At 31.7% G+C, this 15732-nt stretch overlaps 1 protein-coding gene across 2 annotated transcripts in view; it reads left to right on the forward strand.

Annotated features, from left to right (window-relative positions):
- The first annotated feature begins 1328 nt into the window (after window positions 1-1328).
- LOC149966314 (uncharacterized) overlaps window positions 1329-15732 on the forward strand; it is a 48823-nt gene continuing 34419 nt past the window's right edge. The window contains exon 1 of one of the 2 annotated variants that reach the window (XM_090171533.1): window positions 1329-1396. The gene's annotated coding sequence lies outside the window, so the exon portion shown is untranslated. Of the gene's footprint in view, window positions 1397-14187; window positions 14250-15732 lie in introns of those variants that run through there. The other variant, XM_090171541.1, reaches the window with a different exon arrangement.

Below are 15732 nucleotides of genomic sequence, written 5' to 3' on the forward strand. Positions count from 1 at the left end.
ACCTCTCCGAGGGGACTTTGTACCCTAGGAGGGGTTATACAACCACCGTGTCTGTCTGTCTGTCTGTGGGTCTGTCTGGGCTGCGAACGCGTTCGCATTTTCGGGGCAAAGGGTAATCATTGCGTACCCAGTTTCTTGCAGGGAAAAGGTTTTTCCAAAAGCGCCCTCTTTTTGTCATTGGGTGTAGTATAACTTTTTAATCGGCCGGGATTTGAACCCGAGCCCTCTTGCACGACAGGTGAGCGCTCTACCGCAGAACCACGGATACAGTTACGCTTCACTGAAAATTAAAAACTCTTCCGAGGAGAGGTATATTTTGGCTTGCCAACTTGTTTTTTATCTAAATATCTGTCTTGTGTTGGTAATCTTGTTTTGTATTATTTTGTTTTATGTTAATATTGTTTTTGAATGCTTGGTGTACGTAATATAAGTGCGTACTCAGGAGCCCAATAAGTATTATTATTATTATTATACTTCAGATAACGCAACTGTTATGTTGGAAGCGCTAGCTGCTATGGCTCGAAATTAAGTTTATTGTATACGCACTCAAATATAAATTCTACGCGTATATATATGAATATCTCTGAGAATACTTACTCTTGAGCTCTCGCGGGTAATCCTATATCCTACAATATATCATATAATCTATATATTATTTAGTATACTTTAAATGAACAATCATTAAAAACCTTTACCTCATTATTGGTATTTGAAATACCAATATATATCAAAACCAATATTTTTTTCTTTCAGACAAACTAATCATAAGGTACGTTGTTTTGAAATGATTGCGTAGAATACTAATGTTAGCGAGGTTAATCTTCAGACGTTTGGCAATTAACTTACAACGCTTTAACAGCACTTCCAAGTTAACTGGACGGAACGTCTCGAATGGTCAATTTGTCGGCTGTATTGTAGCGATACTTGACCTCTTTTTTCGAGTAAGCGCGTTATTTAAGCAGTAGTCTATCGATCATAACTGCGGTTAATGGCTTTTGAGTGGGGTGGAGAAGGGGGGCTGCGATATTAACCAATGAAACGGGATAATTTTGAAATCCACAACTTGGGACGATTTTGGGGGGTATAGTCGAAGTTAGCGTGTTTACCTTTTCATATTTATTTCCCTTATGGGCGAACGAGTGTTGTCTATAATCCTTCTTTATTTTAAGATTTTTATCAGTTCAGCTTTTACGTACTTGGGCCTTGGTCCAAGAAACTTTATAACCCTCTCTGTACTATATAACTGGCTCTTTATTTTCTATTTCTCCTCGTTCTCGCGAAGCAGTCTAATTCATTTTGGATGTAAGAGACATATTTATAGCTAGCTGCTATAAACTTTGATTTTGAGCGCTTTCAAAAGTCCGGCGACTAAGGATTCGAAGGCCTTAAGTTATCAGTAAGTGTTTTTAATTTTACGCGCGTATTACGCTGGTTTGCTTGTTTGTGTTACTGACGTCAAAGTGAAAATAATTGTAAACAAACGGCTCGCCAAACGAATTTATTATTAGCCACCCAAAACCGAAATTCTTTATTTTTGTCACAGAAAGAAAATTTCTTTAGAACCTTCGCAAAAATTAGGACAGAACTTTTATATTTTTTATTCATTTTTTTTTAAAGTAATCTCCTTAGTTATTTAAAAAAACGGATGTTATAATGTATAAATATTATATTATATGGTCAATTTAAAGAAAAATATTATAATATATTGGCAATCTAAAGTAAAATTTTATTGAGATATTGGTAATCTAAAGTTAAATATTATTGAGATATTGGTAATATAAAGTAAAATTTTATTGAGATATTGGTAATCTAAAGTTAAATATTATTGAGATATTGGTAATATAAAGTAAAATTTTATTGAGATATTGGTAATCTAAAGTTAAATATTATTGAGATATTGGTAATATAAAGTAAAATTTTATTGAGATATTGGTAATCTAAAGTTAAATATTATTGAGATATTGGTAATATAAAGTAAAATTTTATTGAGATATTGGTAATCTTAAGTAAAATATTATTGAAAAATTGTCAATCTTAAGTAAAATTTTATTGAGATATTCCTAATCTTAAGTAAAATATTATTGAAATATTGGTAATCTTAAGTAAAATATTATTGAAATATTGGAAATCTAAAGTAAAATATTATTGAGATATTGGTAATCTAAAGTAAAATTTTATTGAGATATTGGTAATCTTAAGAAAAATATTATTGAATTATTGGCAATTTAATTAAGTAAAATATTATTGAATTATTGGCAATTTAATTAAGTAAAATATTATTGAATGATTGGCAATTTAATTAAGTAAAATATGATTGAATTATTGGCAATTTAATTAAGTAAAATATTATTGAATGATTGGCAATTTAATTAAGTAAAATATTATTGAATTATTGGCAATAAAATTAAGTAAAATATTATTGAATTATTGGCAATTTAAAGTAAAATATTATAGAAGTATTGGTAATCTTAAGTAAAATATTATTGAAATATTGGAAATATAAAGTAAAATATTATTGAGATATTGGTAATCTAAAGTAAATTTTTTTGAGATAGTGGTAATCTTAAGAAAAATATTATTGAATTATTGACAATTTAATTAAGTAAAATATTATTGAATTATTGGCAATTTAATTAAGTAAAATATTATTGAATTATTGGCAATTTAATTAAGTAAAATATTATTGAATTATTGGCAATTTAATTAAGTAAAATATTATTGAATTATTGGCAATAAAATTAAGTAAAATATTATTGAATTATTGGCAATTTAATTAAGTAAAATATTATTGAATGATTGGCAATTTAATTAAGTAAAATATGATTGAATTATTGGCAATTTAATTAAGTAAAATATTATTGAAATATTGGCAATCTAAGGTAAAATATTCTGAAATATTGTCAGTTTAAAGAAAAATATTAATGAAATATTGTCAATTTAAAGTAAAATATTATTGAATTATTGGAAATTTAATTAAGTAAAATATTATTGAAATATTGTCAATCTAAAGTAAATTATCATTGAAATATTGTCAAATATTGGTTCGTATAGTTTCGGGTTTGATTGGTTTTTTGGAAGAAGATATATTTTTCGTTATTTAACAACTCATGTTCTAAATGGAAAAATCGCGTGTAAAAATCAGATTGAAAAGATATCGTAGAGATTAAACCCCTTAGATTAGAAATAAACGTGAAGAGACAACGTGTACGCGTAACACCTGGTGCAAAGACAAAGTCTATACGTTCGTCTTCCGGTTCTTCGTTAGCCTTAATCTCTGACTATAATTTTCCTATACTTTTTCCATTACAAGCCCGCCGACCTCTAGCAAATCGGATAACACTTTGCCCAGTCTCATTATGTTCCAGGATTCAAAAGAATGTGTAAAAATTACCCTTTATTATTTTTTGGACAATTATTTAGAATATGTCATGTGTCATCATAGGGTGATCATTGCCCTTTGACTGTACAAAAGTAATCACCAATTTGGTATTGTCAGAAGTATCTAGCTAAAGCAGCGTCGTGTCGTTTCGGTTATGTTGGTCGCGTCGGTTCGTTCATTTCACTGTTCAGAAAGGAACCAACCTTGCTCAGTAATAACGGCGGAAAAATTGAAATAATTTTTTATCCCCCTCTGATTGGTTATAGTATTTCGATGGTTCTAAAGGTCGCCACTACCTAGAGTCAGCGCTGATGAGGCATAAGGTTAATTGTCTGCTATGATCTTTTTGAGCTTTAAACCCAGACGCTATCTAGGCAGTCGGCAACGAAATGAAAAAATGTAAACGACACGCGCGAAAATTTAAAGTCTCTGTTGAGAAGTCTGAACGGTGTAAGAAATGGAAAGAACCGACACGATCGACGCAAACGTCATATTTTCACATAGTCTGAACGCTGCTTAACGTTACTCGCTTGAAATATGTAACTTCGAAGGCCGTGGTTGATGTTTCAAAATGTGTTTCCTAAGAACAATATGATTTAAAAATAATGAAATATCTCTACGCAGTTTAATTTCTACATTTTACAACGTTAGGAGAAGTAATTTCAGGAAACTATAGAGGTATACACTTGGAATGTCTAAGGTTCGATTGGGACGGTGATACGAAAGCGCGTCGAGAAAAAGGCGGGGCTTAACTACGTCAAGCGTAAGACGTAACGCGACATTTCAAATTCATTGGCTCGAGGTTTGACGCGAAAAGAATGCGTCGTCATGGTAACAAAAAGGCGATCTTCCCGCGCAAAATAGGCTTATAAAACAATGGATTTAAAAACCTCAATTTGTTATCGTACTTAATATTTTAAAGTAATTATAATGCTCTTCGCGAAAGAAGTGTATTGATACCTAATTTCAGGTATTTGTATGGTTATAAAAGAGATAATCAGTTAAGCTAATAATATAATAACCATGACTAGGCTTAATGGCGAGTTTTCGTCGAATGAGGGTAGCGAGGCGCGAGTGTTTTTCTCGTGAGTTTTCCCGCTTTCAGACACGCCCATTTCTACGAGCTTCATCACGGCCGTAAAAATCTTCCGCAGACATTCCAAGTGTATACCTATATAGTTTCCTGGTAATAACTAGAGGTCGGCGGAACAAATAAATTAACCGCAAAAATTTCAATTAATCATTAAAATTAGTATTATTTGTTTTATACGAATAAATTATACGAATAAACAACGATTTAACATGCAAAATTAATCATTTTTTCGAATATTTCTGAATAATTCTCGGTTATGGATAAATATAAACAATCGTATAATTTCTTATTCAAACGCCGACCTCTAGTAATAACTGTTGTACATATTAAGCCATGATGCGGTTTGTTGAAAACAACGCATCGATTTTAAACTGAGATGTTTCATTTTCATACTTTGCATATATTAGCAAAGGTGTACTCAGTTTCATATACTTAAAATCGATCTGCACTAAGTTTGGTCTTAGCCAACTTGTTAAAATGGGAAAACAAAATCACGTGACTACCAAACCACGTGACTACCATATCACAGCCAACTTCGATTCGGTAACTCGAAGTTGGCTGTGTTACCGTGTTACCGTGCGACGGTAAAGAAAAAAATTATTCCTTCCAGATACTGCAGACAGCTAATTTTAACTAAAACCTTACTATTACAAAATGCTTTAATTATAATAATTATTAGACAATTTAGATGAATCTATCAAAATTTAAACCACCATTAGCAAAATAAAATTAATAACGGTTCGTATTTCTTAGGATAGATGGCGCTGCAGTTCTCTACTGTTAATTGGCGCAACAAAACTATTTAAGCTAGGAGGATGGAAATACGCAGTATTATATTCCTAGATTTAAGGGGAAGCATTTTAGACTATTCGTACTAATGAAAATCAACAGATGGCGCTGACCGTTACACCTTTCGCGGGCGTTCCAATCTTACTACGCCATCTATAAAACCGATATATTTAAATTTATTAAATGACGAAAAAATACACAGAATTCTTTAATTCTTCCTTTGATTCGTATTTATAAAAATACATTAACTTAATAATAAAATAATACTTTTGTTTTATTATTATAATATTTTAAACTTTCAGTCGCATTTAATATAACCAGATAGAATGATTGTGAAAAACGTTTTCCTCCTCTTTTTAATAGATTTAAAAAAAAAGTTTGTGTAAAAACGGCCAACTCTGTCAACACGAAAAGCACGTCCGCCCATTGAGCGGACTTTGTCCTTTTAGATTTTCCAAAAATAATGTACATTGAATGGTAATTTCGATGTTAATGGATAATAAAGCCATCGAGCTCGGAGCCGAGGGACATTACGCGGGCTATTTTATCTTAATCAAAGAACGGGATTTGACCATCGCGTGACTACCGGACACGGCCAGGTCCAGGTGCTTTCAGTTCGAAACAAACACCGAGTGGTCATCTATCCAGGCAATTTCGAAACGGATACGGGGCAAAGGACGAAGGGTACGAGTATCGCAGTCGATTGACCGTTGGCTGACCAATATTGGGAAGAAGGTTCGTTTTAATGGTCAGCGTGTTGCGCGTCGGACCCGGCTTCAGGGTCGCGAAGGGGAGTGGATGATATTTCCGAATGTATTGATCCAAATGGTTGTTTTTTTTTTGCTTTTTTATGGGATGGATGTTCAGTACTATAGATATCTATTTGCGAACATCGGCCAATGTAAAACTCTCCTAAGTGGCTACCTTATTGGTTTATTTTACCTCTTTTTGCGTATCTGTGAAATAAAATTTGGAAAATTGCTAAAGTAATATTGGATATTGATATTTAATTATTACAGCGAAGTTTAGCAAGCCGACTACATAAATCTTCGGTTTACTCTGTCTTTCACTGGAAGTAGGCTTACTGCAATACACGTGTGCCATGCAGTCAGCCTACTTCCAGTGAAAGACAGAGTAAACCGAAGATTTATGTAGTCGGCCTTTAAGGGGGAAGACTACAGTGGCCATTGTCTACTTTCGCGCTATTTCAAGCTGAACTCTTTTAATTTTGTATTTTAACTTATAAAATTAATATTTAAGTGTAGAACAGCCTCTTGTTTAGTGATTAAAATAATTTTGACAATTTTAAATTTAAAAGTAATTAAGTTATTACGTTTTAATTCAAATTGGGCAAGCGCCCAAACTACCTTTTAGTTAGGACCTTATATCTCGTTAACTATTAATATTAAAATTATCAAAATTATTTTAAGCACTAGAGGAAGAATCAACCTAATAAGAAAAATATAACTCAATTATGTAATTGTTAAAACAGAAACGTTCAGCTTGAACGAAAAAGAGGCTTTTACTGTATTCTCCCCCCTTAAGTTAAGTTTCAAGTTAGCTTGACCAAACGTAAGGAAAACGTTTCTAGGCGTTTAGGATACCCAACCTCATTATTGCCTGAACTACATACTATCAAGGGCAGAGATTTTTCAACCCCCGCCCCCCCCCCGAAAATATATTACGACAATTAAAATAAATAACTCTGATTTAAGTTAAATCAGAAGTAAATGAACCGAAGTTATCAAACTGCTATAATCTCCATGTTGGAGGCGTTTTCCTTATGAAGTTACATTTTGACCTCGAATTTGAAATTTTGCACGCTCCTAGGCCGAAAAAAAAGTTTAGGTTTTTATGAAACTATTTTTTATACATAGAAATAGCTATACCCAAGTGCAATTTATCGCGTCAAAAGGCGGGGATGGAAATTAGCTTTTATTTGACTCGATTTTCTCATCATTTTCATAAGGAAAACCGCCTCCGATTCTGAGCGCTATTTCGATAACTTCGGTTCATTTACTTCTGATTACATATATTGTCTGACACCAACGATAATATAGAACTTTGTAACCAGTCCCAGATTTGAATTCTAAGAGCTTTCGGATTGACGGTTTTGTAACGAATTGTCCTTCATAAGTTGATGTATTGACCTATCACGTGCATCTTTGATGACGTCAGATTTAGGGAACCAATGAGATACTGGGCTGATTTGATCTCTTTTGGGGGGATGGAGCTTACATCGTTATTATCCCTTGATCTAGCCAAGGACAGTAGATACAGGGACGAGAAAGCAGGAAAAAAATTCAATTTTAAACGTCTTCATATTCACCGGGAGTTAGATGTAAAAAAACCGCGGCCATTGTTAAGACGTGGTTCACCATGGACAGTATTATTGTAGTTAGTTTTTACCATTTTGATGTTAAAGGGAATATAACCTGCAAAGCAATCTTTACGGAAGACCCCTTCAATTTTTCAAACGTCCCTGTACAGTGGCGCCAAACATTTTTAAAGCCAAAGGCAAGAGCGGCCAGAGCTGCAAGCGTTGGTGTTCCACACCAAATACCTGAGGTTATATTCCCTTTAAATTAAAAATAAAACTACGAGCGTAAATAAAAAATGCCCATTTGTTTTGAACACAACAGCCGTAGTCACCACAGCCGTTCAAAACTGACATGTGATCTCGTTCACGAGATCCTGAATTAACGGTCACGATCAGTTAAATGTGGAATTCGTAGTCATTAATTGAAATCCTAGACAGATAAGGTGATCCGACACACAGATTCGCTAACATAATCGTCTGCTATAAAAGCTAATTTTACGAACAGTGGTTCTAAAGTCAAGTTGCCAACTGCGGTTTTTATTTAGATAGTTACCGTGATATTCATCATGTCAGACACTAGTGATAAGACATATGATGATACAAACAACAAGAGATCATATTCAAATGAATTTGAAAAACAATTGCTAGTCACTCTAGTAAAAGATAACAAAGGTAAGGAAATTCACTACCTAGGCCTTGGCCGTAATAGCAAAGTTATAAAATCCTAAAGGAAAGATCTGGGTTGTAACTTTTTTCGCCATTATGGTAATAAATAATACCTAAATAATAAATGCAATTGGAAGTGTCCTGGGTGCTATCCAGGGTAAATTGACGCGTAGGGGCCATGTATAAAATATAAAAATTTATTTTGCTGTAATAGATATAAACAAAATTTCAATTGCATTTAGTAATTTTTTTTCATGAATCTTTTAAATGCCGAAAGTAATTTTTCCAACGAGAACATGTCCTGTAATTAAACTAATATTATCAAACTACGTTTTGGTGCCTTACCTTACATAATTCAGCTATATTCGCATTAATAACTGTTTAATATTCTTCCAGCCATTATAGAGAACCAGAAAACCAACGCGGTTAGTGTCAACCAAAAGGAGAAAGTTTGGGATAAAATAACAGTAAATTTTCATAACACTCCAGGAATTCAGTTTGCCAGAATATAATTTAAAATAGTTATATGAATATTATTTAAAATAGTTATATGAATATTATTTAAAATAGTTATATGAATATTATTTAAAATAGTTATATGAATATTATTTAAAATAGTTATATGAATATTATTTAAAATAGTTATATGAATATTATTTAAAATAGTTATATGAATATTATTTAAAATAGTTATATGAATATTATTTAAAATAGTTATATGAATATTATTTAAAATAGTTATATGAATATTATTTAAAATAGTTATATGAATATTATTTAAAATAGTTATATGAATATTATTTAAAATAGTTATATGAATATTATTAAAAATAGTTATATGGCTATAATAAATTATATTCATATAGCTATTATAAATTATATTCATATAGCTATTTTAAATTATATTCATATAGCTATTTTAAATTATATTCATATAGCTATTATAAATTATATTCATATAGCTATTATAAAATATATTCATATAGCTATTATAAATACTATTCATGAAGCTATTATAAATTATATTCATATAGCTATTATAAATTATATTATAAATCACCACATTCTATTTGAAATGTTCCTGTTGCGTAGAATCGTAATGCAATAAGCACTTGAAGCGACGGAGATAATGCGTTGTTTCTGTCAGTGGCGTATTCTATCCTAGGCCTAACCATTTCTACTATTTGAACTACAGTATCTTTTGTTAAACGATAACGCTGTAGAAATTCATAATCGTCTAAATAATTAAGATCATTGCGTTTATTGTTAAAAATCCTTCTAGGCCGCCTAATCACTTCGATTTCATCTAAATTGTCAAAAAGATCGAGCTCTTCTAAGTTCTAACCCCCAATTCAATAGACCGTCCGCCATTTTACTTCCTATTTTCTAGTGTGAAGAAAGTGATTTTGATCGTAATCCGCCAAATTCGGAGGTTTAACTAGTGGGTCAATATTTCGACATTGATCTGTGAACCGAGACACTTTTTACGCTGATGACTACGAAATTAGCAGTAGCCCTCAAATTTGACCGTGATCTGAGAATTTTTACATGATCCGCTATGTGATTCGAGTTGGTGACTATGGCTGTTAAGCCTCGTCAAGAACCGCTAAAATTAGGTGACCGCCATTTTTTTGTTTACAACTAACTCTCCTCGCGTTTAGGTCGTTTTAGGTGATATATTCCAACAGAGGCCGCCAATACACTTTCTCGTCCCTGTATTTACTGTCCTTGATCTAGCTATGAACCTCGCAATATCCACGGAAATTTCATTATCAATGTAAATTAAGATTTTAATTTTTCTTTGGGAGCTTCGGTGATGTGGTTGTAGCCGTGTGAGTGCTCTTATTTAAGAATAGCGAAGCTAAGACTGACGCCATCTATCGACCAGTGAATGAAGCTCCGTGAATGTTTTTTGTCGTCCTAGACAACATTGATTTCGCTTATAGATTAGCTTTTAATGGCCCATATTTCACTGGAACGCCGTATATAGCTCAATAGGCGCTTAAATAAAACATCTTCCCCGAAATTGCCAAGAAGTAATATTTCCGACAGCCAGGACTCACAAGTTACTATTTATATAGTGCTTGTTGAAATATTAGAAGCTGGAGACTTGTCTCGAACATGCCAAAAAAGTTACCTGGTTAAAAGGAAACACTTGTTGCATACCGTACTGCAAAAGTAATACGTTTAGTTCTAAAGGAATTAGTTTTCATCTTTTTCCGAAAGATAATTTTATACGAAATGAATTAACTCTGCCTCCATGAGAAGCCTTAAAATTGCCCGGTAATAAAAATATATTCCGTATAATTTTAATTATTTATACCATAAGAGGATGATAATAATAATAATATTATCTTCTTATACTTAATTTTTGTAACATTTTATATTTTACCTTAAAATATATTATCGAAAATTAACATTAGTATGTTCCTTAAACACGTGAGCCGACGCGTTTCTTATCTGACGCAAAATTCTCATGAGGGCAAAAACGCGTCTCCAATTGGCTTAAATATGACTTTTTGGCTAGCCATTCTAACCGTTTAACCAACCGACCGGAAATAGTTCCTTCCCAGATGAATTTGGAGAGGGGAGTAGAAACCGAGTATCTTTTATTGAAGCGTCCATTTGTCCCACATATAGGTGGCCTCGGAATATTTGTCGTTAATCCGTGGTTCGTGATATGGATGTCTTAGGGTAACTCTCAACTGCCCGGAAGTAGAGCTATCCAACAATGACACGAACTCGCTTATAGGACCATTTTCTTTTTGGAAAATCAAACACTATTTTTAAATATTTTATCTCTAACCATAAGCACTTATTTTACACATTTTCTAAATAATAATAAGGGTTGTATTTGTCGTAATGCACCAGGGTTTAAAAAACCCGGGTTTTTTTAAAAACACCCAGCCCATTGGGCTTTTTTGGGTTTTATTGGGTTTTTTGGGTTTTTTAGGGTTTTTTACCTAAAATGATACCCTAAATCGATGATTTACTTCATTTTTATTTTTTATTTTCAATTTAGCACTACTTATTTATCGCTCTTATTCTTATCTTTCGTAGACGTAAAGTATCGTCTGCTCCATGTTCTGCTAAATATTTATTTAAAGTTGCAGAAGTTTAAAACTTACTGTTTAGTTAACACTGTTAACTTGCTACTGTTAGATTAGTGTTTACCAAAACACTGGTAATGTATTTTGTGTAAATACGTTTTATAAAAAAGCAATATTTTTGTATTATTATAGAATTTAAAGAATTAAAGTTTAATTTTTTAAATTCTTTAATATAGTTTAATATAGTTTAATTATTAAACAATAAATTTAAACTTTTTTCGTCATTTTTGAAACTATTTAAGGTGGGTTTTTTTAAGTGGGCTTTATTGTGGGTTTTTTAAGGTGGGTCCAACCCAAAATAACCCGTGGGTTTTTTTGGGTGGGTTTTATAAATTCGAACCCTGTAATGCACACTAGAGATTTTGTAGATATTCAGGGGGCGTACCGAAGGTGGTGAAATTCGGGGGAGGAGATTGCTTGAAAAAATGGTTCTTGAAAACAGGTAGGCAAAAACGTACCTCAAATTGCCAACTGACCAAATTTATAAATAATAAATAGTGGGGTGGCGGAGTGGTAGCACTTTTACCTTACAGCAATATGGGCACAGGGTGAAAACTCGGAACTACTTTGACCAAAAGTGCATAAGACCCAAAAGTGTGTCAGAACGGTACAGTAGTTAATGAGAGTTTGTCGCAAAGTAAAACAGGGAAACGAAGGGGGTCGGAAAATACGTCATCAAAATCGAGGTACTCCAGCGCCGCCGAGTGAGGCGTTTTAGAACGTATGTCTACGGGCGAGTAAATCGAAGAGAGAAAATCACGCCAGACTATAGACTAAATATACAATTTTTCCAACTAGTAGGTTATGTAGTCTAAAGTGTGACTAGGTCTCACTAGAAATTTTAATAGGCGCGAAGGTACAGCTGACACACTTTTGGGTCTTAGGCAACTTTTGCTTTGACGTAGAGTTTGCAAGTGGTTAAAGCGGGGTTACCCCTTTTAATAAAACCTTGCTGAGGTTATCGGTAATAGTTAGGGTATGAAAGGCTGGCTACCACTAATTGTAACCCGGCCACCGGATTTCAAAAGCATTAATAGTCGCTAGATACCAAGGGTATTAGCCTAAAAAATATATTTATAGACAAAAACATTATCTTATAGACGAGGGGCAGGTCACTTCCTTGATTAACGACGCACCCCTCAAAAGATTAAATCCGATTTAATCGAAATTATTTTGATTAAATCACGTTTAATCATGATTAGAATGTTTAAATCAGTTTAAAAAATTATATCGTGATTAGTATGATTTAATCGTACCTTAGTTTTGATTTAATGATAAATTCTCTATTCAACCGATTATATTGATTAAATCGTGATTAAAATGATTAAATCGTGATTAAAATGATTAAATCGTGATTAAAATGATTAAATCTACTTAAAATGATTAAATCTACTTAAAATGATTAAATCTACTTAAAATGATTAAATCTACTTAAAATGATTAAATCTACTTAAAATGATTAAATCTACTTAAAATGATTAAATCTACTTAAAATGATTAAATCTACTTAAAATGATTAAATCTACTTAAAATGATTAAATCTACTTAAAATGATTAAATCTACTTAAAATGATTAAATCTACTTAAAATGATTAAATCTACTTAAAATGATTAAATCTACTTAAAATGATTAAATCTACTTAAAATGATTAAATCTACTTAAAATGATTAAATCTACTTAAAATGATTAAATCTACTTAAAATGATTAAATCTACTTAAAATGATTAAATCTACTTAAAATGATTAAATCTACTTAAAATGATTAAATCTACTTAAAATGATTAAATCTACTTAAAATGATTAAATCTACTTAAAATGATTAAATCTACTTAAAATGATTAAATCTACTTAAAATGATTAAATCTACTTAAAATGATTAAATCTACTTAAAATGATTAAATCTACTTAAAATGATTAAATCTACTTAAAATTATTAAATCTTGATTAGATTTTCTAATCTTGATTAGATTTTCTAATCTTGATTAGATTTTCTAATCTTGATTAGATTTTCTAATCTTGATTAGATTTTCTAATCTTGATTAGATTTTCTAATCTTGATTAGATTTTCTAATCTTGATTAGATTTTCTAATCTTGATTAGATTTTCTAATCTTGATTAGATTTTCTAATCTTGATTAGATTTTCTAATCTTGATTAGATTTTCTAATCTTGATTAGATTTTCTAATCTTGATTAGATTTTCTAATCTTGATTACCCTGATTTCATCACGATTACCCTGATTTAATCATTTTACTATGATTAAGACGCACCCTCGCTTATAGACTTCAAAATTTAAATATTTTTTCTAAATGTCGAAATTATTAACTTTGAATGAGGAAGATATGAACCACCATGCACCAACGTAAATGTTAACGAATGGCATTAATATTCTGTACAAGAATAACTCGATGCACGCCCTCGAGAGATACCGCGCTTAGAAAACGCGTCCATCAAAAATGTATGTATTTCCCGGTATATAGCTAGGTACTGGTCAATAAATCTTTTTTTTTGGTCCGGCGCGTGTGGTCAACTTTATCCGTAAGACGGAACGGGTCAATGAGACGACAGACCGAAATAGAGCCACTGTCCAGCGTCGTTTTAATATTGCGGACAAAAGATTTATAGCAAAAGCGGCTAAGCCTCGGTCTCTCGCGGCGAGTGCTGGTCAAGCGGCCGAAACGACCGCTGGCTGGACGAGAAAATGACACCGATTAAAGCCGCTGATCAACAGTGGCTAATTGGGGGTCGTTACTATGCGTGTCGCCGGACGACAGAAGGCCTACGAAATCCCTTTCTGCCATCCGGAGCTCAGCGTCGAAGCCATCCATCAAGAGAATCGCCGTGAAGAAGAACTGTATCGCAGTACCGATTACATTCACGTTCCCGGATTGGGTGAGCCACAGTTTTCACGTGTCTGTTCTCGTTGTGTTTTTGGTCGTTGAAAGGTTTCTGCTTAATTAAACCACTCATTAAGTCATTAAGAATACATTTCCATATCCATATTTCATACGTAGTTTAATGACCATTTCCGAATTAAGATGGCGACACTAGGGGTACTGTCGAGCTTATAATAGATAGGCTAATCTGTATTATATATATTATTCAAGACATTTTTTATTTTATTTTATTTATATTTAGATTTATTACTGGATTTTAAAATAATCTAAATTACTTTAAAATAAATTTAAGAGTAATTAGTAGAAGATAAATTTAAGCTAAATGTGTTTAAAATAAATTTAAGAGTAATTAGTAGAAGATAAATTTAAACTAAATTATTTTGAAATAAATTTAAGTTCAATTATTTGACCATAAATTTAAGCTAAATGAGTTTAAAATACATTTAAGAGTAATTAGTAGAAGATAAATTTAAGCTAAATGTGTTTAAAATAAAATAAATTTAAGAGTAATCAGTAAAAGATAAATTGAAGCTAAATTATTTTGAAAAAAATTTAAGTTCAATTATTTGACCATAAATTTAAGCTAAATGAGTTTAAAATACATTTAAGAGTAATTAGTAGAAGATAAATTTAAGCTAAATGTGTTTAAAATAAATTTAAGAGAAATAATAGAAGCTAAATTTAAGCTAAATGAGAACGAGTAAGCTAAATAAGAACGAGTAAGCTAAATAAGAACGAGTAAGCTAAATAAGAACGTGTAAGCTAAATAAGAACGAGTAAGCTAAATAAGAACGAGTAAGCTAAATAAGAACGAGTAAGCTAAATAAGAACGAGTAAGCTAAATAAGTAATAAATCTACGTAACATTGGCTTTCTTGATTTGATGTTGCTGCTGCGTCATGGGTGACGTGTCGATGACGTTTTACTACGAAATGCCCTGGGCATAAAGAGTAAATTTGACGAGGCACCCTGTTTTAAAGCGTAAACTGAACTGAACTGAACTGAACTTCTACTTATTTCGTGACGAATGAGCTACATAAAAACAAGTTCAACAAGCGTAGTTTATTTTACAGAAAGGCCTATTGGGTATTAGCCAATGTTATGAAATTGGAAATTAGATAATATTATAAAATTTTATGTTACCTAATTTTACGTAATTGGTAGTTTAAAATTAGCTAATTTTAGGTTTATTAAGATGAACTAATTTTAGGTAGTTTAATATTAACTAATTTTAGGTAGTTTAATATTAACTAATTTTAGGTAGTTTAATATTAACTAATGTTAGATAGTTCAGGATTATTAATCTTGGATAGTTCAGGATTATTAATCTTGGATAGTTCAGGATTATTAATCTTGGATAGTGTAGAATTAACTAATTTATATAGTGAAGGATTATCTAATTTTGGATAGTATAGAATTAACTAATTTTGGATAGTATATAATTAACTAATTTTGGATAGTATAGAATTAACTAATTTT

This window comes from Leiobunum rupestre, chromosome 1, assembly GCF_980474605.1.
Source record: "Leiobunum rupestre chromosome 1, qqLeiRupe1.1.hap1, whole genome shotgun sequence".
In the NCBI taxonomy this organism is placed as follows: Eukaryota; Metazoa; Arthropoda; class Arachnida; order Opiliones; family Sclerosomatidae; genus Leiobunum; species Leiobunum rupestre.